Source organism: Elaeis guineensis, chromosome 6, assembly GCF_000442705.2.
Source record: "Elaeis guineensis isolate ETL-2024a chromosome 6, EG11, whole genome shotgun sequence".
NCBI lineage: Eukaryota > Viridiplantae > Streptophyta > Magnoliopsida > Arecales > Arecaceae > Elaeis > Elaeis guineensis.
The window spans coordinates 90,640,021-90,666,622 of NC_025998.2; the positions used below are offsets into that span (position 1 = coordinate 90,640,021).

The window sequence follows — 26,602 nt, forward strand, 5'->3', positions numbered from 1 at the left end:
CTCATGGCACATGAGATGACTGGCACGCTGATTTTCCTGGCCGGCACAGACTTGATAAAACCTGTGAGTCGACCCATGAGTCGACCCCCAAGGCATGAGTCGACTCATGAGTCGACCTCTGCGGGTCTTTTTGCCAGTTTTATAGAACCATGGATCCCGTTCACTTCTGTGATGATTTTCCACAGAGGTCGACCCATGAGTCGACCCCCAGGCATGAGTTGACTCATGAGTCGACCCCTGTGATGGGATTTTTTCGCAACGGCTAGTTTTTTACCCATTTTAAATACTTTTAATGCTCATTTAATGCAGTCTAACGGCTCTTTTTCCAGTCTAGAATGATTTCCTCTATCTCTTAAAGCTATAAAAGAAACAAAAAGGTGGGAATCAAGTAGAGCATCCAAGAAGAGAGATTTTGAAAAAGGAATTTCAAGCCAACTTTTCAGCCCTAAGCAAGAGCTCATTCAAAGCTTTCAAGAAGCCTTCAATCCAAGCTCACCAACTCCTCAAGTGCACAATCAAGTCTCCATCCACCTTGAGGAAATCCAAAAAGGGTCTTCTTCTCTTAAGTAAAGTGTATTTAAAGTTATATTCGCTCATTGAAGGAGCTTTCTTTGTGCTTAATTGTACTATAAATTGTTATACTCAGTTTGAGTGATTGGTTTTATTTTGGAGGGGTTCCAAAATAAGAAAAGGTTGATCCGAACCTAGAATCAGAGTGTATTGGGTCGGCTTGTACTCGGGAAACAAGTGGTCTAGCTTGGGATAGCTAGAGTCGGAGTTTCCGACGTTTGTATTCGGATTGAATACAAGATTAGTGGATTGAAATTCCCAAGTAGGAGCTTGGAAAGTGGATGTAGGTGCAAGGTTGGCACCGAACCACTATAAATACTTGTGTTTGGTGTGTGTCTAATTGCTCTTCTTTATCTTTTCATTATTTTCTTGCATTCTTGCTCTTGCTTTTAGTCTTGAATTAATTCTAATCACTCTATCTATTTAGTCTTGTCAAACATTTCTTATAAGTCATTAGTTAAGCTTAAAATTTTTAGAAACCCAATTCACCCCCCCTCTTGGGTTGCATAGCTGGGCAACAATATCCTATTAAGTCAATTAATGAGTCCTTAGAGTACCATAATCCTAGAGTTTGAGTACCATTTAAATATTTAAGGATTCTTTTAACAGCATTCAAGTGAGACTCTTTAGGATTAGATTGAAATCTAGCACACAGACAAACACTAAACATGATATCAGGCCTACTTGCAGTCAAATATAATAGAGAGCCAATCATACCTCTATAATATTTTAAGTCTACACATTTATCTTCTTCATCCTTGTCAAGCTTACATGAAGGGCTCATGGGTATGCCAATTGCTTTGGAGTTCTCTATTCCAAATCTTTTGAGTAATTTCTTGGTGTACTTGCTTTGGGTGATGGAGATTCCTTCCTATGTTTGTTTGATTTGGAGTCCGAGGAAGAATGTAAGTTCTCCCATCATGCTCATCTCGAACTCCCCCTGCATGAGCTTAGCAAGATCTTGACAAAGAGATTCATTAGTAGACCCAAAAATAATGTCATCAATATATATTTATATAATTAATATATCATTTTGATTTCTTTTAATGAAAAGGGTTGTGTCTACATTATCTCTTGAAAAACCATTATTTAGTAAAAATTTGCTTAGCCTATCATACCAAGCCCTAGGTGCTTGTTTCAAACCATATAGAGTTTTATTTAATTTAAAAACATGATTAGGAAAAGCATGATTTTCAAAATCTGGGAGTTGTTCTACATAGACTTCTTCAGCAATATATCCATTCAGAAATACACTTTTGACATCCATTTGAAATAATTTAAATTTCATAAAGCAAGCATATGCAAGTAGAAGTCTAATGGCCTCTAATTTAGCAACAGGTGCAAAGGTCTCATCAAAATCAATTCCTTCTTCTTGATTATAACCTTTAGCAATCAATCTTGCTTTATTTCTTATTACATTTTCATGTTCATCTAATTTGTTTCTAAAGACCCATTTTGTGTCAATTATTGAATAATTTTTAGGTCTTGATACTAAAGTCCATACATTATTTCTTTCAAATTGATTAAGTTTCTCTTGCATTGTATTAATCCAATTATAATCATTTTCAGCTTCTTCAATAGTTTTTGGTTCAAGATGAGAGACAAAAGCACAATGATTAAATACATCTTTAAGTGAAGAATGAGTTTTTACCCTATGCATAGGATCACCGATAATTAGCTCCTTAGGGTGATTGTGAACATACCTCCATTCTTTGGGTAGGTTATTTGTACCTTGAGGTTGTTCTTGATGTTCTTCACCTCCCTCATCCTGTTTGTCTTCATGTTCCTCATCATCTTGAATTGTTGAATCTTTCAGAGTGATCTTCTTCATTCCTTCTATAAGAGGATCTGCATCATCAATACCTTCATTCTTCCTTGAAGGAAGATCGTTAGATTCATCAAAGACAACATGTATCGACTTCTCTACTACTAAAGTTCTTTTGTTAAAAACTCTAAAAGCTTTACTAGTGGAGGAGTAACCAAGAAAGATTACTTCATCTGATTTTGCATCAAATTTTCTAAGTCTTTCTTTACCATTATTTAATACAAAACATCGGCAACTAAAAATATGAAAATATGCAATATTAGGTTTTCTTTCTTTCCAAAGCTCATAGGGGGTTTTCTTTAAAATTTGTCTAATGAAAGCATGATTTAAGATGTAACATGCTGTGTTAATTGCTTCCGCCCAAAAATATCTTGGAAGGTTGCTTTCACATAGCATGGTACGGGCCATTTTTTCTAAGGTTCTATTTTTCCTTTCTACTACCCCATTTTGTTGAGGTGTCCTGGGTGCAGAAAAATTATGGCCGATTCTTTTTTCATCACAAAATTTTTCAAAGTCTTAATTTTCAAATTCAGTTCCATGATCACTTTGAATATTTTGAATTGAAAATCCTTTCTCATTAGTGACTTTTCGATAAAATTTAGTGAAAACTTGAAAAGTTTCATCTTTGTGTACCAAAAAGAAAACTCAAGTAAAATGAGAGTAATCATCTATAATTACAAAACCATATCATTTTCCTCCTAGACTAGTAGTTCTAGTAGGTCCAAATAAGTCCATATGCAAAAGCTCTAAAGGTCTAGAGGTTGAAACAACATTTTTGGATTTAAATGAAACTCTTGTTTGTTTACCTAGTTGGCATGCATCACAAATTCTATCCTTTTCAAAATTCAATTTTGGCAAACCAAGAACTAATTCTTTCTTAATTAATTTTGAAAGTGAATGCATGCTAATATGTGCAAGCCTATGATGCCAAAGCCAACTAGTCTCATTAATTTTAGCATTCAAGGATACTAGGCATTGCATGTTTATTTTGGATAGATCATTTAAATCTACCATATAAACATTACCATGTCTATGTCCCATAAATTTAATGCCATCATTAATAGGACTAGTTACGATGCAAACAGAAGATTCAAGAATGACTTTATATCCTTTATCACAAAATTGACTAATGCTTAGTAAATTATGCTTTAAACCATCTACTAACAAAATATTTTCAATATATTTGGAGAGAGTGATACCAATGTTACCTATACCGATGATCTTTCCTTTGTCATTGTCTCCAAAGGTGACCATCCCTCCATTCTTAGCATCAAGAGTGATGAATTGGGATTCATCACCAGTCATGTGTCTCGAGCATCCGCTGTCAAGATACCATTTTCTGTTTTCTCCTTGGGATGCTAGACACACCTGCAAGCAAAAGTCAAATTTTTGTTTTAGGTACCCAAGCTTTCTTGGGTCCTTTTTGGTTAGTCATAATGGTTCCTTTTGGAACCCATATTTTCTTTACATTTGAGTTTACAGATTTGTTAGAGAAGCAAGTGTATGACTTGTGTCCTATTCTACCACATTTGAAGCAAGTACTATTAGAGAACTTATTATTTGAAGAGTTTACATAGATATTTTTCAGATACTTTTATTTCTTCAAAGGATTATAGCCAAGTCCAGCCTTATCATACACAGCTTTTTGATTATCAAGAATCATATTAAGTTTATTTGAACTCAAGGTGAATTTTTCTACTATTGGTTTTAGCTTGGCAATTTCATTCTTTAAACTTTGATTTTCTTGAAGCAGGGTGGATTTTTTAATTAAAATGCTTTCATTTTGTTTCAATAAAGATTGATTTTTTGATTTTAGATCTTTGTTCTTCATCCCTAGTTTCTTTAATTCATCAACTAAATCATAAAAAGCTTCATGTAGTTCTTCAAATGTAAAGTCACTAGGAGTTTCGGAAATTACCTCATTTTCGTGTGCCATAAGGCACAGGTTGGCTTGTTCAGTCGAGTCTTCCTCTTCTGAGCTTGAGTCATCACTCGCACTCTAAGTGGCCATCATGGCCTTCTTCTTGTACTTCTTGGGACCCTTCTTCAGTTGTGGACATTCGGACTTGAAGTGTCCCAGTTTCTTGCATTCGTAACAGATAAGGGGTTGGTCTTTATCTTTTTCTTTGCTCTGTTCTCCTTTTGTGAATGGCCTCTTCCTAATCCCTTGTTTCCTTTTTCTCAAAAATTTCTTAAATCTTCGGGTAATGAGTGCCAACTCTTCATCCTGCTCTTCATTTTCGGTGTCATCAATTTCTTCATCTGGTGGAGCTGTAGATTTGAGGACAATTATTCTCTTCTTTTTGCTTTCTTCCTCTTGATGTTGCTTCATGCTCAGCTCATGAGTCATTAATGATCTAAGAAGCTTTTTCAAGGGTAGAATGTTCAAGTCCTTGGCTTCTTGGATGGCGGTCACTTTGGCTTCCCAAGTTCTTAGTAAGGATCTGAGAATCTTTCTTACAAGCTCACTGTTAGTATAGGACTTACCAAGACTCTTTAAACTATTTATAATATCAGTAAAGCGAGTAAACATTTCAGTTATGGACTCATCATGCTCCATTTTAAATAATTCATATTTATGCACAAGCATGTTGATTTTGGACTCCTTTACTTGATTGGTTCCTTCATGGGTTACTTCTAATCTATCTCATATTTCTTTAGCAGACGAGCAAGTAGAAATGCGATTAAATTCGTTAGCATCAAGAGCACAATAAAGAACATTCATAGCTTTAGCATTTAATTGGGCCATTTTCTTATCAACCTCATCCCATTCTTTCTTGGATTTGGCTGATTCCACACCATCTATAATTTTAGTGGGTGTGTGAGGATCGTTCACTATGATACTCCACATATCATAGTCGAGTGCTTGAATGAATATTTTCATCCGAGCTTTCCAATAGGTGTAATTAGACCTATTGAAAAGTGGAGGTCGGTTAGTGGATTGCCCCTCGGCTAGAGAAGTGCCGACTTGAGTTGCCATAGATCTTTGGCTCTTTGATTGTTTAGATCAAAGTAGGGCTAGAGCACCAGACTCTGATACCACTTGTTGCCCAGCTATGCAACCCAAGAGGGGGGGTGAATTGGGTTTCTAAAAATTTTAAGCTTAATTTATGACTTATGAAAAATATTTGACAATAGCTAAATAAATAGGGAGAGTAAAATTAATTCAAGACTAATGGCTAAAAGCAAGAATGCAAGAAAATAATGAAGAGTTAAAGAAGAGCAATTAGGCACACCACAAACAAAAGAATTTATAGTGGTTCGGTGCCAACCTTGCACCTACATCCACTCCCCAAGCTCCTACTTGGGAATTTCAATCCACTAACTTGTATTCAACATGAATACAAACGTTGGAAACTCTGACTCTAGCTATCCCAAGCTAGTCCACTTATTTCTCGGGTACAAGCCAACCCAATACACTCCGATTCAAGGTTCGGATCAACCTTTTCTTGTTTTGGAACCCTTCCAAAATAAAAAATAATAACTCAAACAAAGTATAACAATGAATAGCATAAGTAAGTACAAAGAAAGCTCCTTTAATGAGTGTATGATGCTTTAAATATATTTTACTCAAAGAGAAGAAGACTCTTTTGATTTTCTCAAGGTAGTTGGAGACTTGAATGTGCACTTGAGGAGTTGGTGAGCTTGAATTAAAGGCTTCTTGAATGCTTTGAGTGAGCTTTTGCTTAGGACTGAAAAGTTAGCTTGAAATCCTCTTTTCAAAATCTTTCTTCTTGATGATTCCCACCTACTTGTCCCTTTTATAACTTCAAAAAATAGTGAAAAATATTCTGGGCTGAAATAGAGCCGTTAGATCATATTAAATGAGCATTAAAAGTACTTAAAATAGATTAAAAACTAGCCATTGCAAAAAAATCCCGTCACAGGGGTCGACTCATGGGTCGACCTCTGTGGAAGAACATCAGAGAATCAAACAGGAAACAAGGTTCTGTAAAATTGGCTTAAAACCCACAGAGGTCGACTCATGGGTCGACTCATGCCTTGGGGGTCGACTCATGGGTCGACTCACAGGGTGTGCCAAGTTTGTGCCGGTCAAGAATTTCAGCGTGCCAATCATCTCATGTGCCATGAGTCGACTCATAGGTCGACTCATGTTTTTCAAACATGCATATCTTTTAAAATACAAGTCCAAAAATAATAAAATTTTTATCAATGGATCATAAATCTTTTGTTCTATCATTTGATACTTTCAAATCAGGGTTTTGATAAAATTATGATTTTGCCTCTGAAGAGCAATAAGTCTTTTTCAAGCGAAAATCATTAGTACCCCTTCAAATACTTTGTAATTATCAAAATCAATCCAAGGAGCAACACCATGCCAATTATATCAGTTATGTGATGATTGATTAGATGAGACCAAATCCAAATCTCTCCATCAAATATTAAGTCCAAGGTCTTCCATCATTGTAGATGTGCGGGCATACTACTGGCATTCATTGTTCTCGGCTGGTCACAGTAGTTCAATTGTATCGGAATACGCAACCACTCTATTAGCAAAGAATTACTGCAGGATAAAGATGGGGTTGCACCCAATAACTATTAGATGAGGGATCTAATGATGGCTTTATGCCTACTTATGAATGGTGGGTCTGGCTTAACTAAGGAGTGCGGGCAATAACTATTAGGTGAGCCCACATGACTTAGAGACCAAGTGGCTACAACATGCTTAGAGAAGCATCTGGATAAAGAATTGTCCATGCATCGGTGTTTATTCATGTTACCAATAATTATTAGGTAAGGTGCACGACATCAGTGGGACCGCAGCACCCACTAAAAACTTAATTGTCGCATCAGGATTTTTGTTTGTCCACCTAGAGAGTGTGGGAGATCTGACAAAATAGTGAGTCTCTTTTTACATCTAAAAGTTTTTAGAGTAAATCATAAAATAAGTACAAACATCTAATTAGAATCTTTATTCTCTACTGTTCATTGTGTCAGTTTCCAATCCTCTAGCTTGAATCCTAGATATCAACCAATTAATCGAAACCAATTATATAAACTGGCCCACATACTTAAGAATTATTCTTAACTTTAAAAAATTAAGCTATATTCTCTATCAAGTTATTCTAATGTTGATAACTCGTCCCATCATAGTCAACGAGCTATACTTGATGAGTGGATGGATAATGACAATTAAGATAGGTGCTATGCATGAGCACATATTCACTGCCTACGATATATTGATTCATTGGGAATTATGTCCTAAAACCAATCGTGTGACGATTGAGTTCATAATTGTATATGTATTATTGATTATTGAATAATAGTTATTCTGATATTTTTCATCACAATGTGACATCTTCCTTAATTTTTTGTACTGTGATGAAGTCTCTAGAACTATGCTAGTGTATGATAAAAAGATAATTTATCATATAGTTATTAAACAAGTTCGCGACCAAATGATACGTCATTACGGGATGAAGACGTTTATCGAGTGAAGGTCGTTGTGTGCCATATGGATTGGTTGTCCTCTTAATCAAGGAGTGTGGTGACACTGGTATGGCATACAGGTGAGATATAAGGGTACATCATTACTGAACAAGTGACTCACCTACTGAGCATTCTACTATCAAGAGCTGCTCGTGAAACACATGGATATAAATATCTTTTAGACCTGAAATCATCATAATGACTTGCAAGCAACTCACTGTGCTTTGGTACTGATCTATCTAGATTTTTAATACTGTGACGGAAGGCTACTGGGTACAGTCAAGTACTTACGAAGTCTGTGTGTGGATCAAGATGGGATTGACCCCTCTAAATCATTAGAGTTGATGTATCACTGTATTTCAATTTAGTAAAGTCTTGACCAAGATAATCTATGAGATAGATTTGAAAGGTTGAAATACATGGTGAATGAAGCAATCTCGGTTGACAGTTAACCTGAGACCATCCTAGAACATTCAGAATCAAAAGGATGAATTATGTAGTAACCATGAGTATGGGTTCTGAAATATTATTTTGTGATAATTTGACCTATCTGGATATCGAAAATCATTACTAGATGGTATCTCAATTAGTGCAGGAATTGGTTCCTGTGCTACCGACTTAGTGTTTGAACCTATGGAGTCACGCACACAAGTTAGACAAAGTAAAAAGAAATTAATCTATGTTTATATGTCTAATCTGGAAGTACTTGACTTGATTGAACATATAAGCTAACTTGATTGAGAATTGAGTTATGGGTCAAATGAGATTGAAGAGTTGACTATGTCTAGCTAGTACTATACATGAGGTTTAGGTTCAATCCCGAGGATGAATAATTTTTATTTATGATCTATGAAATATATGAAAGATTGAATTTAAGTACTAATTAATTTTAGATTAGATCTGAATTAATTCGACTTAAATAGGTCTAAAATCTAAGTTAGATTTGGTACAAAAGTCTTAAAGAGTTTAGGATTGACAGTCTTTCAAAATTATTTCGAACTAGTTTCGAATCAGATTCGAATCAAACCTGTTTTGGATAAGATATGAGTATTCCTACTTGCACTAAAAATATTCACTCATGAAGTATGACCAAAAATTGATTTGGTGCTTATTTAGGACATCCCAAGTGGGTGTGCGAGTAGGTGCAAAGTGGATGTCATAAGTGATGGCAATTATATCTCATGTAGGAGTCTTTCTTTCATGAGTATTGGACCAATTCAAATTAGACTTGAATAAAGAGCCCTCCTCTCATTGGGTCATAAGAATTATCTATAAATGGAGAGGGTCTCTACCTATGAATGAAAGAAGAGAATAGAATAGCAAATAAATCAAATTGAGAGAAGAGAAAAAGAGAGAGAGACAGGCATGTGAAGAGAGAGGTCCTTCATCTTCTACATCTCTCCTTTTGTTGCTGCCTCCTCTCTTTGGGCATGGATCCTTCTTGGACATCCTATCTACTGGTGTGAGGTGTTACATTATCATATCTCATCCCTCGATTGATTGTGTATGTGAAGTCAATTAGATTGGAGTTCATCCTGCTTTCCTGCAGTGTCTGACGTGTATGCGAAGTAGAGGATCTACATATTCAGGCCTCCATGAAGGTTTATATCAGATAATTTGAGATTTGATCCCTGATTCTGCTATGATATAGGTAAGGATTTGATCCTTAAATAAGTAGAATATTAGAAAAAAATTTTAGATGCAACCTAGATATTCTAGAGGAAAACTGTTTCCTTCCCATCCATAGTCAACGAGCTATACTTGATGAGTAGATAGATAATGATAATTAAGATAGGTGCTATGCATGAGCACATATTCACTACCTATGATATGTTGATTCATTGAAAATTGTGTCCTAAAATCAATCGTGTGACGATTGAGTTCATCCTTGTATATGAATTATTGATTATTGAATAATAGTTATTCTGATATTTTTCATCACAAAGTGACATCTTCCTTGATTTTTTGTATTGTGATGAAGTCCCTAGAACTATGCTAGTGTACGATAAAGAAAGAATTTATCGTATAGTTTTTAAACAAGTTCGCGATCAAATGATGCGTCATTACGGGACGATGATGTTTATCGAGTGAAGGTTGTTGTGTGCCATATGGGTTGATTGTCCTCTTAACCAAAGAGTGTGGTGACACTGGTATAGCATACAGGTGAGATATAAGGGTACATCATTACTGAACAAGTGACTCACCTGCTGAGCATTCTGCTATCAAAAGCTGCTCGCAAAATACATGGGTATAAATGTTCTTCAGACCTGAGATCACCATAGTGACTTGCAAGCAACTCACTGTGCTTTGGTGCCGAACCATCTGGATTTTTAATGCAGTGATGGAAGGCTACTGGGCATTGTCAAGTACTTGCGAAGTCTGTGTGTGGATCAAGATGGGATTGACCCCTTCAGATTATTGGAGTTGATGTATCACTGTGTTTCAATTTAGTAAAGCCTTGGTTAGGGTAATCCATGAGATAGATTTGAAAGGTTGAAATATAATATGGATGAAGCAATCTCGGTTGACAGTTAACCTGAGAGCATCCTAGAGCATCCAGGATCAAAAGAATGAATTATGCGGTAACCATAAGTATGGGTTTTGAAATATTCTTTTACGATAATTTGATCTATCTGGATGTCGAAAACTATTGCTAGATGGTATCTCGATTAGTGCAGGAATTGGTTCCTGTGTTGCGGCTTAGTGTTTGAACCTATGGAGTCATGCACACAAGTTAGACAAAGTAGAAAGAAATTGACCTATGTTTATATATACAATCTGGAAGTATTTGACTTGATTGAACATATAAGCTAACTTGATTGAGAATTGAGTTATGGGTCAAACGGGATTGAAGAGTTGACTATGTCTAGCTAGCACTATACATGAGGTTCAGATTCAATTCTGAGGATGAACAATTTCTATTTATGATCCATAGAACATATGAAAGATTGAATTTAAGTTTTAATTAATTTTAAATTAGATCTAAATTAATTAAACTTAAATAGATCCAAAATCCAACTGAGACTGGATACAAAAGTCTTAAAGAGTTTAGGATTGACAGTCTTTCAAAATTATTTCAAACTGACTTCGAATCGGATTTGAATCAGACCTGTTTTGGATGAGATATGAGTATTCCTATTTATAATAAAATATCCACTAATGAAGCATGATCAAAAATTAATTTGGTGCTTATTTGAGGCATCCCAATTGGGTGTGGGAGTGGGTGCAAAGTGGATGTCATAAGTGATGGCAATTATATCTCATATAGGAGTCCTTCTTTTCTGAGTATTGGACCAATTCAAATCAGATTTGAATAAAGAGTTCTCCTCTCATTGGGTCATGAGAATTATCTATAAATAGAGAGGGTCTCTACCTATGGATGAAAGAAGAGAATAGAATAGCAAACAAGTCAAATTGAGAGAAGAGAAAAAGAGAGAGATAGGCATGTGAAGAGAGAGGTCCTTCATCTTCTATATCTCTCCCTTTGTTGTCGCCTCCTCTCCTTAGATGTGGATCCTTCTTGGGCATCCTACCTGCTGGTGTGAGGTATCACATCATTACATCTCATCTCTCGATTGATTGTGTATGCGAAACTAATTGGATTGGAGTTCATCCTGCTTTCCTGTAGCGTCTGACGTGTATGTGAAGTAGAGGGTCTGCATATCCGACCTTCGCAAAAGTTTATATCAGATAATTTGAGATTTGATTTTTGGTTCTTCTGTGATTTAGGTAAGAATTTGATTCTTAAACAAGTAGAATATTAAAAAAAATTTTTAGATGCAACCTGGATATTTTGGAGGAAAACTATTTTCTTCTCTTCAGATTCATTTACAAGTGTTGTGAGGTGATCAGAGTCGCATAGTGCATGTGATGCATGATGGACAGTCAGTTTATGATCGTTATTTGATAATAATCAAGGATATTAAGGAGCTTAAAATGCTCGTCATGATCATGCACAAGAAATTATTTTTGGATTTAATCTTATAATTTTTGATTAGTTTATATGAGTAGTTTATGGTAAACTACCATATGAAAGACTATCATGGCACCTCATCTGAATTGGTCAAAGTGTTGATAACAAAGAAACCTTGAAATAGTTCAGAGATAAATACCCAAAAAGTTTAAAGAAACAAAGATGCACCTAGAGTAGGTATGTCAAGATTACTCAATACTGTCCTTACGATTTTTTCTTCTCCTAGTTGAGTTATGGACTCTAGTGTAGAGTTGATGGGAAGATAGAGTGCAGAGAAAGTAACCCTTAAAATGGATATAGGGCAACAGTTGTTGCTACAGCTATGGATATCTATCCTTTGCAATCATCGTTTGAATTTAGTTCTTAGAGATGGTCTCTATCATTTGCATGGTGATGCATATGTGAGCTTAATTGAGCAAGCAGTGATTGCCATTGGATCTGAGAGATTCAGAATTGAGATAAAATTTAAAGTATATGTGGAACCTATAGCTAAGTCGTATTGGAGAAGAAATGATTAACAAACTGAAGAAATATGGGCTTGAGCTCATTGACTGTCGAGTCTTATCTAATTTGTACATCATCTCTTTGAGAAAATATGATCAAGCTACTCTTGTGGGACAAGAGGAAAGGATCACTGAGATACTTATCCTTGTACATATTTGATGTGTGTGTAGCTCATGTGATGTGCTAACTAAGGAGTTGTTTCTACTTTGAATATGAGATATAAATCTGAAATTTTTGAAAGATTCAAAGAATTTAGATGTAAGTAGAGAAATAAATTGAAAAATTCTAAAGGTACTTCGATCAGATTGAAGATACAATACCAATGAAAGAAATTTATCGGTTATCTCATAAAATGGCATAATTTTATATTGGACTGTTCTTAGTACATCTCAGCTCAATGAGATAAGAAGAGTTAAGGGACTATATGAGATATGGTCTGGTCCATAATGGACTTCACTGATTTATATTTTTTTAGAGACATACTTTATTTCTATGAAATTAGGTTCTCTCTAAACCTGTTCTTACCACACCGTATGAGATATGGCATATGGTGAGAACTAAATCTTGATTATTTTGAGATTCGAGGATGTTCAGTTTATGTCTAGGACAGTAGGTGGATATGTTAGAGGATAGATCTGTAAAGTTCATCCTAAAAGAGTTTGGGATACTACCTTCTGAAAGGATTACAATGTGATTGTAATCCGACATGCTATCTTCTTAAAAAATTATTTAATCAAGATAAAATAGTGGGAGAAAAGTTAAGCTCAAAGAGAGTATCTCTAAAGAGCAGTGAGCCTTGGGACTTTAAAAATCTATTCATTATAAGCCAGTAGATGTATATTCCTCCTTCATCTCATACACATAGTAGGATCTCCAATCCTCTCGAAAGATACTCGGATATGCTTGACAAAAGATATAGAGAAAGTCATTTCTCATGGAAGATGGGAGCATAGAGATGATTCTAGAACCTACAATGAGGTGATGTGAGACATCGACTCCAAGAAAAGATGTGAAATAGCTTTTCTGAGTAGAGATCTTTTAAAGATTTCTGTATGGAATAGCCTATAGATTTCACTTCTTGTGATAGGAGATCACAAAGTCTTTAATAATCTTGGAGTTGGAATAAGTCATTTTGATGATATGATCAAATTGTTTGATCAAATATGAGGAATTATGATTTTCAAAAGGGTTAGTAGGAGTGTCCAAAACTGACATCGATTAAAATATAGTTGAATATAGATTACTCGATAAAAAATATAAAGCAGGTATCCTAAAGATCTATAGAGATAGATGCAACTGGATGCTTGTTTTTTCATAGATAAAGTACAGAGACTGGATGCTGAAAGGATTCAGCATAGAAATCTCAGAGAGGGATCTGCTATCTTTTTGAGCATAGTCGTATATCGTAATGTACTTGAACTGATATAAATAATGCCGTGAATGTCACGAGTAGATATTAGTTGAATCTAGGCTGTGAGTACTGGATTACTGTGAAAATGATCTTAAGCTCTCAAGAAAAACTAAGAATATGTTCTTAATTTAGAGAAGGATCAAAGCTAAGAGTGAGAGGATACACCAATTCAGATTTTATATCTGATATTGATCGTAGAATGTCTACATCATGGTTGTATTTCTATGTCGATATTTTTGAAAGAGTTTCAAATAATTGATCGATGGAAGCTGAGTACACTGTAGATGTGTAGGATATATTCTAATTTTAATATTAATTACAGAATTGATTATCATACCATCGGATGTCGTGACATTACACTGCAAAGATAATGGCACCATAGTCTTTGTTAAGGAGCCTAGGTCTCACCAGATATCCAAGCACATAGAGCAGTAGAATATGTGACTGCCTCAAGTAGAAATACATAGAGGTGTAGAGAGCAAGCTCCACATGTGATGTGGATGACCCACTGATAAGTCACATAGCTATCCTAAGACTAAAACCTGTCTTGTGAAGATGGGGCTTGGTACATGATAGATTGGCTTTAGTGTAAGTGGAAGATTATTGGATGCATGCCTTAGAAGCCAATCTTGGCTGACACATTTCATATCTCTAGGATATGATTTTGTACTTATTGGGTAGTTATATTATCATTCATGTTTATGTGTTCATGAATCATTCAAGGAATTAACAAGATGATGACACATATTCTCAAAGAGTTGAGAATTCGAGGTATGTGTCATTGATGGTTGATTTCTAAATTGCTCTTGATCATAAGATCATCATGGGGATAGTGATTGATCTAGATAGATCAGTGCATGGATCACTTCTTTTGGACAGATAGGTCTCGAGTTTGTAGTATAGAGACACTGGAGTGAGAGTGCAGATGGTTGTTAGAGAACAACTAGCACTGAGCATGACCAATATGAGAAGTCATATGAATGTCTGCTCACTCGTTAGTGATTTTCTCGATGCTGCAGTTGTATGACTGGTCCTTTGATCTGAGATGACACTATTGTTCGCAGTGAGGGGGCTGAAGTTTGACTGGCACATCAACATGGGTCTTAAAGAGCCCTTGAAGTGGATGTTGGTGAAAGTTGATCCACTGTAAGAGTGGGGTGTGCATCAAGATGGGATCTATCGATCCTAGCAGAAGGGAGTAGTCCTATGAAATTTAAAAAATTGAGTCTTTAAGTCTATGGCCATAGCAGTGTGATTGGTGAAAAGAGATTTCATAGAATCACATATGGACTCGAGCTGATTGAATCTATTATATGACCGATATTGAGGTTTGACGATTCACCCATCACCTGCCGTCTGATTGGGACTCATGATAGAGGGATTGTATCATGCGTTAACTATACTTAAAGGTTTATCTTTTATTCTACTGGATTGCCACTACATACTGCTAAGTATCATTGGTGGATTGTGAGACTCATGAGGATCATCTTGATGATCAATGATCTTTGGTAGGCTGAGTTAGAATTGTTCCAATCTATTTAAAAGTATTTCAATGATATTATGATAAAGATCACAATATATCTCATTATCAGATAGAATAGAACCTATAGGATCACACACAAAAAAGATTTTTGACTGATCAGATGGTTGAATTACGATTATGAATCGTAACAGGATTTGATTATCAATTTGATTGATAATTGATCTAATGTAAATATTGCACTATGTAACTTACTAAAGAGTTAGTAAGTTATAGAAGGATTAATTAGTAATTAGATTGCTAATTGGCTTAATTTGATTAAGCATTGGGGCTTGTATCAAGTTCAATTTGATTGGATTTAATTTGACTCATTTTGGGTTTGATTTGATCAACCCTATAGGATTATAGGATAACCCCAAAAAGATTGGATGATTAGTCTCAGTTGAATTAGGATTAGGATTTGATTCAATTTTTTAATTAGACTAAGATGTATGTATTCCTAATTAGACTAAGAATCTTCTTTTTCATGCTGTACCAAATCTTAATGGGATTAGGATTAAAATTCAGCACCAAGAAAGAGTCCAATTGGACTAGGACTCCTCCTTCAATTAGGAGACATCTAATCTAAATAAATTGGACTCTAAATCAGATTTGATTTTCTATCTTTTTGAGTCTAATATGGTCCTAATATGATTAAGATTAATTGATATTGTAATTAGATTTAAAACAGAAATTTAAACAAGAGTCCCATGTGATTGAAACTCCTCCAATCCATGCGCCCAAAACATCCCACGCCACAACTAGTTTTGATGCCACATATGTCCAGATTTTCCACACCACCTCCCTCCCATTTTAGCGTGTAAGAATGAAGAGGAATCTTTCTTTTAACGTGTAAAAAACTGGTGTGAAATCTGGTGGTATGGGTGGAACAATATTAGGAGAGTCCAAGGTTGCAAGGACTCTTGATTCCTATCCAAAATCAATTCCTTTTCCCATTCAAATTGAAACTCTTATTATGCCTATAAAATACCAGCACCTATGGGACAGTGAGAGGAGATTTTAGATCAAGTTTGATGCCCAAAAACCAAGGGAGTGTGTAGAGAAAAAATTCAAGAGAGGAGGGTGCAGCGTGCATGGGTATGGGGTGAGGTTTGTTAGCTTTGATCTCTTCTTTCTTGCAATAATCAAGAGTTAGTTGTTAGAACATCTCCCTCTATCTCTCCCTCTTATCCATGTTTAGACATAGATGTCTCTTCTTCTTCTTATCCAAAAGTTGGACAAAATTATTACATCTCTATTGTAGAGATTTGGTGCATGGATTTTAAGAAGAAAAGAGAAGAAAGGATTCTTCTCATGATCTCTAGCATAGAGATCAAGATCCTCCTACATCTTCCTATTCTCTAAGAGTGTCTTAAGTGAAAAAGAGATTTTCAACCATCAAGATGCGATCTCTGCGAGAGAGCTAGCATCCCGATGAAATCAAAAGGCTTTTGATCGGATCAGAGTCTCGTGTGGATATCCGTAGAGGTCGGATGCTTGTGCGGCTACAAGAAATCTTCGAAGGACATCCATAATCATCCGTTCGAATGGAAGATTGATTCATGTCCAGGTATATTTTTATTTATTTTTTTCTATTTGATTTCTGTATCTGAATCTTATCTCACATATGATGATTCTGGTTATGGTTTGAAAATATATTCTTATGTATGTTTAGATTAAATTAAATTTAATCTAAAAAATTTTAAATTCTGCTGCATACTTTTTTTGCAAAATCATACATGCATAAATCTTAAAAATCTAACACTAGAGCCTTCGACGTGAGCTAGCACTCTCGTGAAGAAAGATCCGATCAGAGCTTCAAGTGGACGATCTGTAGAGGCCGGATGACCTGTGCGGCTATTCGATATTAGTGAGAGCTTCGTACCATACCTACTAGCAGTGGAAATCATCGACCTATGAAAAAGTGATAAGTTCTGAACTCAATCGATGTGATCTAAAGGTTAGATTAGATTCAGAACATCAATGTGATCGATGTAATTTTTTATTTTATATCAAATTTTATATGTAAATTTTTTATATCATAGATCCTTAACAATAGTTTAGATCTGATCCAAAGTATGTTTAGAAGATTAAAGTGTTTAATCTTTTATTTTCTACTATAAAATTTTAAAAATACATGCTTAGAACTACCTATTTTTCCTTCAAATCGTATCAGAGCTCGATTTTATATGATATGATATTATATGCATTTAGATCTATAATTTAATTTAAATTAGAGCTGATATATGATATTTAAATCTGAAATTAGTTATAGATCTGATCGCACAAACTGATATAAGGTTCACCGACTATAAGGTTTACCTCTTACAGTGCAAAGGTTGTCTTAGTTTGTGCTGATCCTTATAAAATTTAATTTTAATTATTTAGATTAGATCTAAATAATTAATTTAGAATCTTAGTAGTATAGTAATCTGATTGGATAGATCCTCATAGTCATGTGGTCATAGAAGAAATCAAGGTTTCACAACCCTATTTACCCATTCGATGGGATCTCCTATGGCGTGTAGGGGTGCTGCGCAGTCTTTTCCATGATGATGAACAATGAAAAAAATTTTAAAATTTTATTTTAGATCCAAAATAATATATATTGGATCTAAAATTTAGATTTTGATCATTAGATGATTGATTGTAAAAATATTTTATAAAATTTAAAATTATTTTCAAACACCAAACTCAAACCTATGTCAGCCTAAAACTTAATTGAGAATTTAGCGATCTAGATTTGAGAATTAAAGATCTAAGATATTAATTTCATAATTCATCTAGATTTGACCATGTTAGTAATTGATCAAATCTAATTAAAAATTAATTTTGATTGGATCAATTTTTTCTCTTGATCAATTTTAATAATTATAGTTAGTCAAGTCCATTCTTTGATTAGACTAATATGGACCTTGATCGTAGCTCCATGGTCGAACCTGTCTATAAGTTGATCAAATTGAAAATGACTAACCAATTGGTGTCTAAGGTAAGTATGGTAGCTTTGATCGATGGTCATTAATTGGAAGCTACTCGCATAGATTGAATCTATGTTGAATTAATGGCATATCCCTTTTACCGATCTCACTTATCTGACCAATATGGTGAATTATATTTTGATTAGATCACTTAATGATTAGGGTTGACCCATGCTAACTAAAAAATCAGTATGACTGATTTAGGTGCCCCTAGTTCAACTTGTCTTGAGTCCTCTTCATGACTTGGTGAAGTCAGTGGAAGGATTTATAACTGGTTGGCTGGACTAGCTTATGCCGAATCTTCTTTTATCTGACTTGGTGAAGTCAGTGGAAGGATTAAGATTAACTGGTCAAGTCTTTTCTCATCTCTCAATTTGACTAACTAAATCCTCTAAAATTGTTAGGTCCCTAAATGAAATAACTATGGTGATAATTAGATCATAACCTCTCATTAAGTTGGATGATAATGAGTCCAACAGTTTCGATGATCATTGGAGGTGCCACACGCCTGATGCTCCTCTGGCTATTAGAATTATCATTCATAATATATTGATTTAGTTGTGTCTTTCTGATGATGGTCAGGTTGCCCAAGCCACACTCGAATCTGGTCACTTATTTATTAGATGCACTAAATTCTGGTATGTTAATGGTTGGACCTAACCAAAACTTTCAGTAGAGGTGCCACACGCTTGCTGAAGAGATGTCTGGGGCAAAATTGAATGCTAAAAATTATTTGATGAAATAATTGATTAAGAACCTACCCATGGATGCACGGAGGTTGGTCGAGCTACACTCAGGCTTGTGTGTAGCCCATGTGAATTCTAGTACCCACTAAGAAATTAGTGTAATTCCTCGAATTGGAGGTAGAGGCTACTAATTCGAATAAAATAGTAAGAGAACCTTTAGACTATACTCCATATCTTTAGGCTTAATCAATTCATATACTAATTAGATTTTGATTTTTTTTTGCAATTATGGCCACCACCTTGTTGCTTCGATCATTATTAGATAGTGATAAATTGATGGGATCAAATTTTGATAGTTGGTATCAAAAACTCAAAATAGTTCTGGAGCACGAACGGATCTTGTATGTGTTGACAGATCTAGTACTCGAGGAGCCAGCTTCGAATGCACGTAGTATGGTCAGAGATACTTATCAGAAGTGGCTCAATGACCGAACTATGGTTCGTTATATTATGCTGGCGATAATGAATGATGAGTTCAGCTATCGTTTTATGAATGCTCAGCCACAGGATATGTTGCAAATGTTAAATGAGTCTTTTGGCACACTCGATGATGTTGAGTGGCACAAGACTAGATGCCATTTTCAATACTCAAATGAGGGAAGGAGCATCAGTCACCAATCATATACTATACATGATCGAGATGATTGAACGCTTAAGCAAGCTCATCTTTTCCCTGCATGAGCAACTGGGGAAAGATGCCATTCTAAAATCTCAACCCAAGTCCTATCTCTCTTTTCTTACTCATTTTCGAATGACAAAGTATGCAGTCAACTACCATGATTTGTTGGGGTTACTACAGAACTTTGAGAAGGATCACCAGCTCCACAAAGAGTTAGTGAATATTGTGAGAGGATCTTCTTCTGGACGTTGACCCTTTAAGAAAAGAAAGAAGAGTAAGAAGAACAAGAAAAGGGTGCAAAGTGCTGGGGCACCCAAACCTAGTTAGACCAAAAATTTTCAATCCGACCAGAGTCAGGCAAAATACTTCTGCTGTAAGAAGCAAGGGCATTGGAAGAGAAATTATCCTCAGTATATTACCTCCTTGGATCCGAATAGGCTGAGAAAGAAGCAAGTTGTTGTTGGACAAGGTAATTACATGATAACACCTTGTAATTTTTCAATACATGATTCTACTACCTAGGTATTAGATATCAAAAGCTCTTTTAATATTTATAATTCATTGTAGGGTCTACAGGTCAATAGGAGATTTGAAGAAGGTGAAAGATTCTTCAATTTTAGAGATGGAAGATCAATTTCAGTTCTAGCGTTAAGAATTATTAAGCTTGTATTTATGTCTAATATAATTGTTCTTAGTAAATATCATTTTTGTCCTTTTTTTTTTAATGAACATTATTTCTGTAGACCTCTTAGCCATGTACGGTTATGAAATTTTAATAAAAAAAATAATTTTAATATCATTATGAATGGTATTAATGTGATGAATGGATAGTTGAATAATAATATTTACATATTGTCACAACCTGTTAATATAATGTACACATCCAGCAAATGTCTTAAAATTAGTGATGTCTCCAATATCTACTTTTGGCATTGTAGGTTAGGTCATATTAACAAGAACAGAATAAACAGATGACACAACAGAAAATCCTAAAAGTTAGTGATTGTGAATCACTTCCAAACTGTGAGTTCTGTCTTCTTTAAAAAATGATCAAGTCACCTTTTACTAAAAAAGATGAGCGAACTAGTGAAGTTCTAGATCTGATACATATTAATGTATGTGGATCAATGAACACCAGTGCTAGAGGTAGATATTATTATTTCATTATGTTTACAGATGATCTATCGAGGTATGGACATGTCTACTTAATGACACATAAATCAAAATCATTTGAAATGTTCAAAATGATTCCGTAATGAAGTAGAAAAATAAACTGAGAAGAATACTAAAACTCTTCGGTCCGATCGAGGAGGAGAACATCTTTTCAGTGAGTTTCTAACATACTTAGAAGAAAATGAGATTCTTTAGCAATGGACCCCTCTTAGAACATCCAGTATAATGGTGTATCGAAAAGGAAGAATTGAACCCTGTTAGATATGGTTTGATCTATGATGGGCTTTACAAGTCTGCCGATCTCCTTTTGGGGATGTGTACTCGAGTCGACTTATTATATTTTAAATAAAATTTTGAGTAAATTCGTAAGTAAAACACCACAAGAGATGTGGACAGGGCGTAAGCCAGCACTCTCTCACCTTAAGGTTTGGGGATATCCGCCTTATGTCAAATATTTGAAAACTGATAAGCTTGGACCTAGATCTGACAAGTGTCTATGTGTAGGGCACCCAAAAGAGACCAAGGGGTATTACTTCTACGATGCTGATGAATAGAAGGTATTTGTCAGTAATAGAATAATCTTTCTAGAAAAGGAGTTCCTTAGAGAAGAAACTAATATCTCAAAGATTAAATTTGATGAAATTCGATCAGTAGAAGAACCGACACAATCTAGTAAACTAATAGAGTCGGACTTGATTAGATTAAATTTGGAACCTATTGTAGAAACAACTTTAGGGAGATCCGGTAGAGTATCGAAACAACCGGATAGATACAACAATTTCTTCATCCGGGATGGTGATCTAGTTGAACTCGATGAGAACAATAAAGATCCGATCATCTATATGGATGCGATGCAGAGGGCTAACACTGATAAGTGGTTGGAAGCCATGAAATCTGAAATGGAGTTCATGAAGGTCAACAATGTATGGATATTAGTTGACCCACCTGAAGGGATAAAATCTATAGAGTGTAAGTGGATCTTTAAAAGGAAGAGGGGCGCAGATGGAAAGGTAGAGACCTATAAAGTCTGTCTAGTTGTCAAGGATTATTGTCAGTATTATGGTATTGACTATGATGAGATATTTTCTCCTGTGGTAATACTCAAATCCATTCAGATCATGCTTGCGATAGCAGCACATCTGGACTATGAAATCTGGTAAATAGATGTGAAAACAGCCTTCCTAAATGGAGAGCTGGAAGAAGAGGTGTATATGATACAACCTGAAGATTTCATATCCACAGATGAATCTAGGATGTGTAAGCTTTAGAAGTTTATTTATGGACTTAAGCAGGCATCTTGGAGTTAGAATATGATTTTGATAAAGTGATCAGAACATATGACTTCATTAAGAATGGAGAAGAATCCTATATATACAAGTAAGTTAATAACTCTGTGATAGTATTTTTTGTTTTGTATGTGGATGATATTCTCTTAATCGAAAATGACATCTCTGTATTATAGGGAATAAAAGTTTGATTGTCATCTTAGTTCTCTATGAAGGACTTGGGAGAAGCATCATATAGGTGCAAAGGCCATTTGTTTGGCATGGTCATGCTTATTCTTCTATCCAACATTCAACTATAAAGAATAGATAAGGTTGAGCAATCTAGAATTTGGGGTGAAGGGTTCATCATTGCCACTTACATTAGGAGAAGATTTCAACTTATATTCTAAGGTGTTTTTAGAATTCTTAGTGGGAAATAAAGAGAAACCAAATATGTGAAAACTTCTACATAAATTTGATTTATTCAAAAAAGGGCACAACTTATGATTATTTATCTATTTAAAATGAGGAGTGCATTTTGAATTTGATCATTTCATCAAGCGAAAACATGGTGTTGGACCATCAAATATTTCAATGAGTTTTAGATCCAAGTAGAATATAAAATTCAATGACTAAAAATAGATAGTATATTTTAAATTATAAATCATTATGTCATTCTGCAAATCAAAAGCATGCCCAAGGGGATAAGAGAACCATGATGCTCAAAAATTCCTAAAAATGTTCCATCAACATGTAAATTGTGTGCTTCTATAAATTTCAATAATGGATATACCTGCCTATTGGATAAGTTTATCTTAAATAAGTTGAGAAAAAGTTAAGGACACATAATGCCATACTCAAGATGGTCACATAGCTTATCACATGAGAATCTTATGATGATCACTACACTGCATCACACATAAATAGCAAAGCATCTTCCATACTTTCTAACGCATGAAGGGGACATTTAAAGAAGTACAAAAGAAATGTTTACAGAGCATCCCAAGTCTAAAAGACACCTGTCAGGTGGCAAGATAAGAGCATGGTAACAATAATAAGGTTCAAAGTAAATACCTTAATAACTGAGACCAAAGCAACAAAACACCAAACAAAGGAGCTGATTGAGTCAGTTTGAGGATATCTTAATATGGAGCATCATTCTATAAGCTAAAAGAAATGGTTAGGATAAATTTTCATAAGTATACTTGAAGGAATAGTATCCTGCAAGCCAATCGCACAGATGATGTGATAGGACTTTTTTGTTTTATCTTTCTACTCATACATATGACATTGATTATTTATTAATAATATAAGGTATTATATTTAATCATATGCTATATTTTATTATCTCATTTATGACTTAATTGAGATTATGATAAATCTCATAGTTAGGGTAATGATTCTAAGGCCATGTGAGATCATTCTAGTGAGACCTAAAATCTTAATAGCCTCAATCTTAAATATTTTCAATCATAGGATCATTGAATCAGAGATCAATGATACTGGTAAGACTAGCACATCCTATATATGCATAAAGAAGAGGATGATTGATCTCACAATCATTTATATAAGGACACTAATACAAAGATATGGGTGCTTATTGGAGGATGAGTTCAATAAACTGATCTGCAAGGAGAACATCTAATAGAGTCTTACAAATATGTCAAAAGATGGTGTTGGATTTTAGATGGTTACATGCGTGCATTTTAAAACTTTTATCAGATCTAATCTAAATGCAATAAAAATTAAATTAAGATTAAAATAATTTTAATCTAACATGCATCAGATCTAATCTGCTAACCACCTAGAATCTACATATGAACATGAATCTATTCGATCTAAAATCTGATTTAGAAAATGAATCTAACTGAAGATCTGATCTTCATATCTTTGTGCAGATCGATGAACACCGTAGCTGATGATCATGGTATACTTCGAGGTCCTCAATCAGCCGCACATATGTTCGGCCTCCATGAGTATCCACACGAGGTCCTCGAATCCGATCGGAGGTCTGCAACTTCATCGGAGTGCTAGCATCCTTGTAGAAGCCACCTCTTGATGGTTGATATTGCTGATCTCCATCGATTTCTCAGACTCTCTAAGAAAGATAGAGTAGAGAAGGAAGAGGAGGAAGAGGAACAATAGGGAGACATTCTCTCCATTTTTCCCTTATCTTGAAATCTCATACCACAGATCTAATCTATGTGCTATTCAGAAGACCCCTCACCCTCTATTTCTCATGCCAAGGAGAAAGGCCATGCCCATCTATGATCCACGCCCTCTCCAAAAAAAACCCATGCACTAAGAGAATAGCATGTAACCCTTTCCAGGCCTTCTCTCTTTTTCCATCAGATCTCCTATGCTAAGAAGATATTTCACGCCCAGAAGGACTCCTCCTTGGAACCCATGCCCCTCTCCAAGGATTTCTTATGCTAAAACCTTTTAGATCACACGACCACACCTCTTTAAATGCGGCATCCAAAAGGGATAAGGTCAAAGGAGAGCTTGAGCTAGGTGGAAGTTTTATCTCATAAGACTTGAATTCAAAACCTTTTTGAATTAACCTAATCCCTATCCGGAAGAGAGATGGTGCAACTACGGGGGCATGGAGATTCTTCTACATGAGATATCTCATGCAAAACTCAAGTGGATGAGAGTGGGAATGGATGGCATGGAGAAAACTTAGGTGCCAAGGGAGAGAGAGAGTTCTAGTGTTTTGGGACTTCTCTTGGTGCTTGAGTCAAACTCAATTCAATTCCTAATCTAATTAGGAATTAGTGCACCCAAAGAAAGGATGAATTCTAATCCAACTAAGAACCCAATTTCTCTTGATTAGATCTCAATTCAATTAGAAGTTAGGTCAAACCCAAATCCTAATTAAACAAAGAATCAATCTTCCTCATTATTGGGTTATCTCATAATCTAATTAGGCTTGATCTAATCAAATCCAAACCAAGTCAAATTAAATTTAATTCAATTATACTTGATCCTAGCCTAGTTGCTCAATCAAATTGAGCTAATTAACAATCTGATTGCTAATTAATTCTCCAACAACTTATTAACACTTAGTAAATTTGACAATTACAATAATTGCATGAGATCAATCATCAATCATATTGACAATTAGATCCCTTTGTAATTCATAATCATAGATCAACCATCTGATCAGACAAAGATCTTTTTCATGTGTAACCTATAGGTTCTATTTTGTCTGATAGTGCGATATACTATGATCTCTATCACAATATCATCGAAACATCTTTCGACAGATTGGAACGATTCCAATTCTGTGAAGGAAAATTATTCGATTTGATCGTATTGTCATGGTGTGATTTGAAAATTTTTTTATTTTAATGAAAATATAATATTTATATTTATCTTGGTTGCAGTGGAATAAGGATCAAAATCTTTAAGAGAATTCGAATCCGATGCCTCGCGAGATCTGAACGTACAGACCCTCTACTTCACGCATATGCCAAACTTCATAGAAAAGCAAAATGAAGCCTCGGATCGTCGCATCTTCTAAAGGTAGCAAGGGAGGGAGGATGAAGACCTTTTGTTGAAATTTCGTATCGAGGCATGCATGTGTATGTCAAAATTTTTTTTCTAAATAACATAACAGAATAGAAGATTAAAATATCTTTTAATCAAAATCATGCATACATAAAATATAAAATATGATGATCTACTTCATATGCTGAAATTGAACATATACTGAATTTTATGCTGAAATTAAATATGTGATCGAATCATATACCTGTTTTATAATTATTTTTTTCAAATCTGGATCTGAAAGAGAGTATATTTTTCTTAACCATGTAAGTATCCAGTCTCTATGGGTATCCACTCAGGATCAGTCTAAAATAGCCCTTTTTGGTATTGATCTTTCTTCTCCAAGAACAATCACCCTATGAATTTGAACGAAGCCTGGATCGCGATCAACTCTTTGATCTTTTTCTTCTCTTCTTCTCTTGATCTTCTTTTCTTGATTATGAAGTAATCAAGATCTGAAAACCCGTAAGGAAAGAAAATGCTCAAGCTCCTCTTGGGTGTGGAGATGGAGGACACCCAACTCCTTTGGGCATTGGATCCAAAGGGGAGAAGAGAAGGAGGCATGGGGGGACCTTATGGAAGGTATGGGCTGCTAAAAATCTGATATAAAGAGCTTTAGAGAAGGTCCTTTTAAATAGACAAAAAATTTGAATCCTATTTAAAATCAAATAGCCCCTTAATATAAGTCCTACTTGCATTAGAAATCCTTGTAGCCTTAAATATTTGACTCCTTTTAGGAGATCCATTAGGCACCAACTATTGAAGCCTTTGCACCCACCTTTTCACATGCCACATGGGGCCTAAGGGATGCCCCATGCTGGTCCCACATGCTCTCTTTTAAGTGGGCATGTCCAACTTGATCAAATCAAGTAGCGCCCCATATAAATAATCAAGAAAATTGATTAAGGATTTGAATCCTTAATGCATATGATCCAAAACCCTAGACATCCAATAATTGGAGTCCAATAAATCTAATTTATTTAGATTATTAGCAGGTAATTAACTTAAATTAATCT

General features: G+C 35.0%; 1 long non-coding RNA gene across 2 annotated transcripts; it reads left to right on the plus strand.

The window, feature by feature from the left end:
• Positions 1 to 16,285: 16,285 nt before the first annotated feature.
• Positions 16,286 to 25,417, plus strand: LOC140858578 (uncharacterized). Of its 2 annotated transcripts, none has more exons than XR_012142148.1 (3): positions 16,286 to 16,823; positions 17,041 to 17,213; positions 23,933 to 25,417. It is a non-coding gene; the product is annotated as an uncharacterized lncRNA (long non-coding RNA). The 2 variants fall into 2 exon arrangements; XR_012142147.1 differs by lacking the exon at positions 23,933 to 25,417 and adding an exon at positions 20,164 to 20,476 and having other exon boundaries at positions 17,041 to 20,065.
• Positions 25,418 to 26,602: the final 1,185 nt, after the last annotated feature.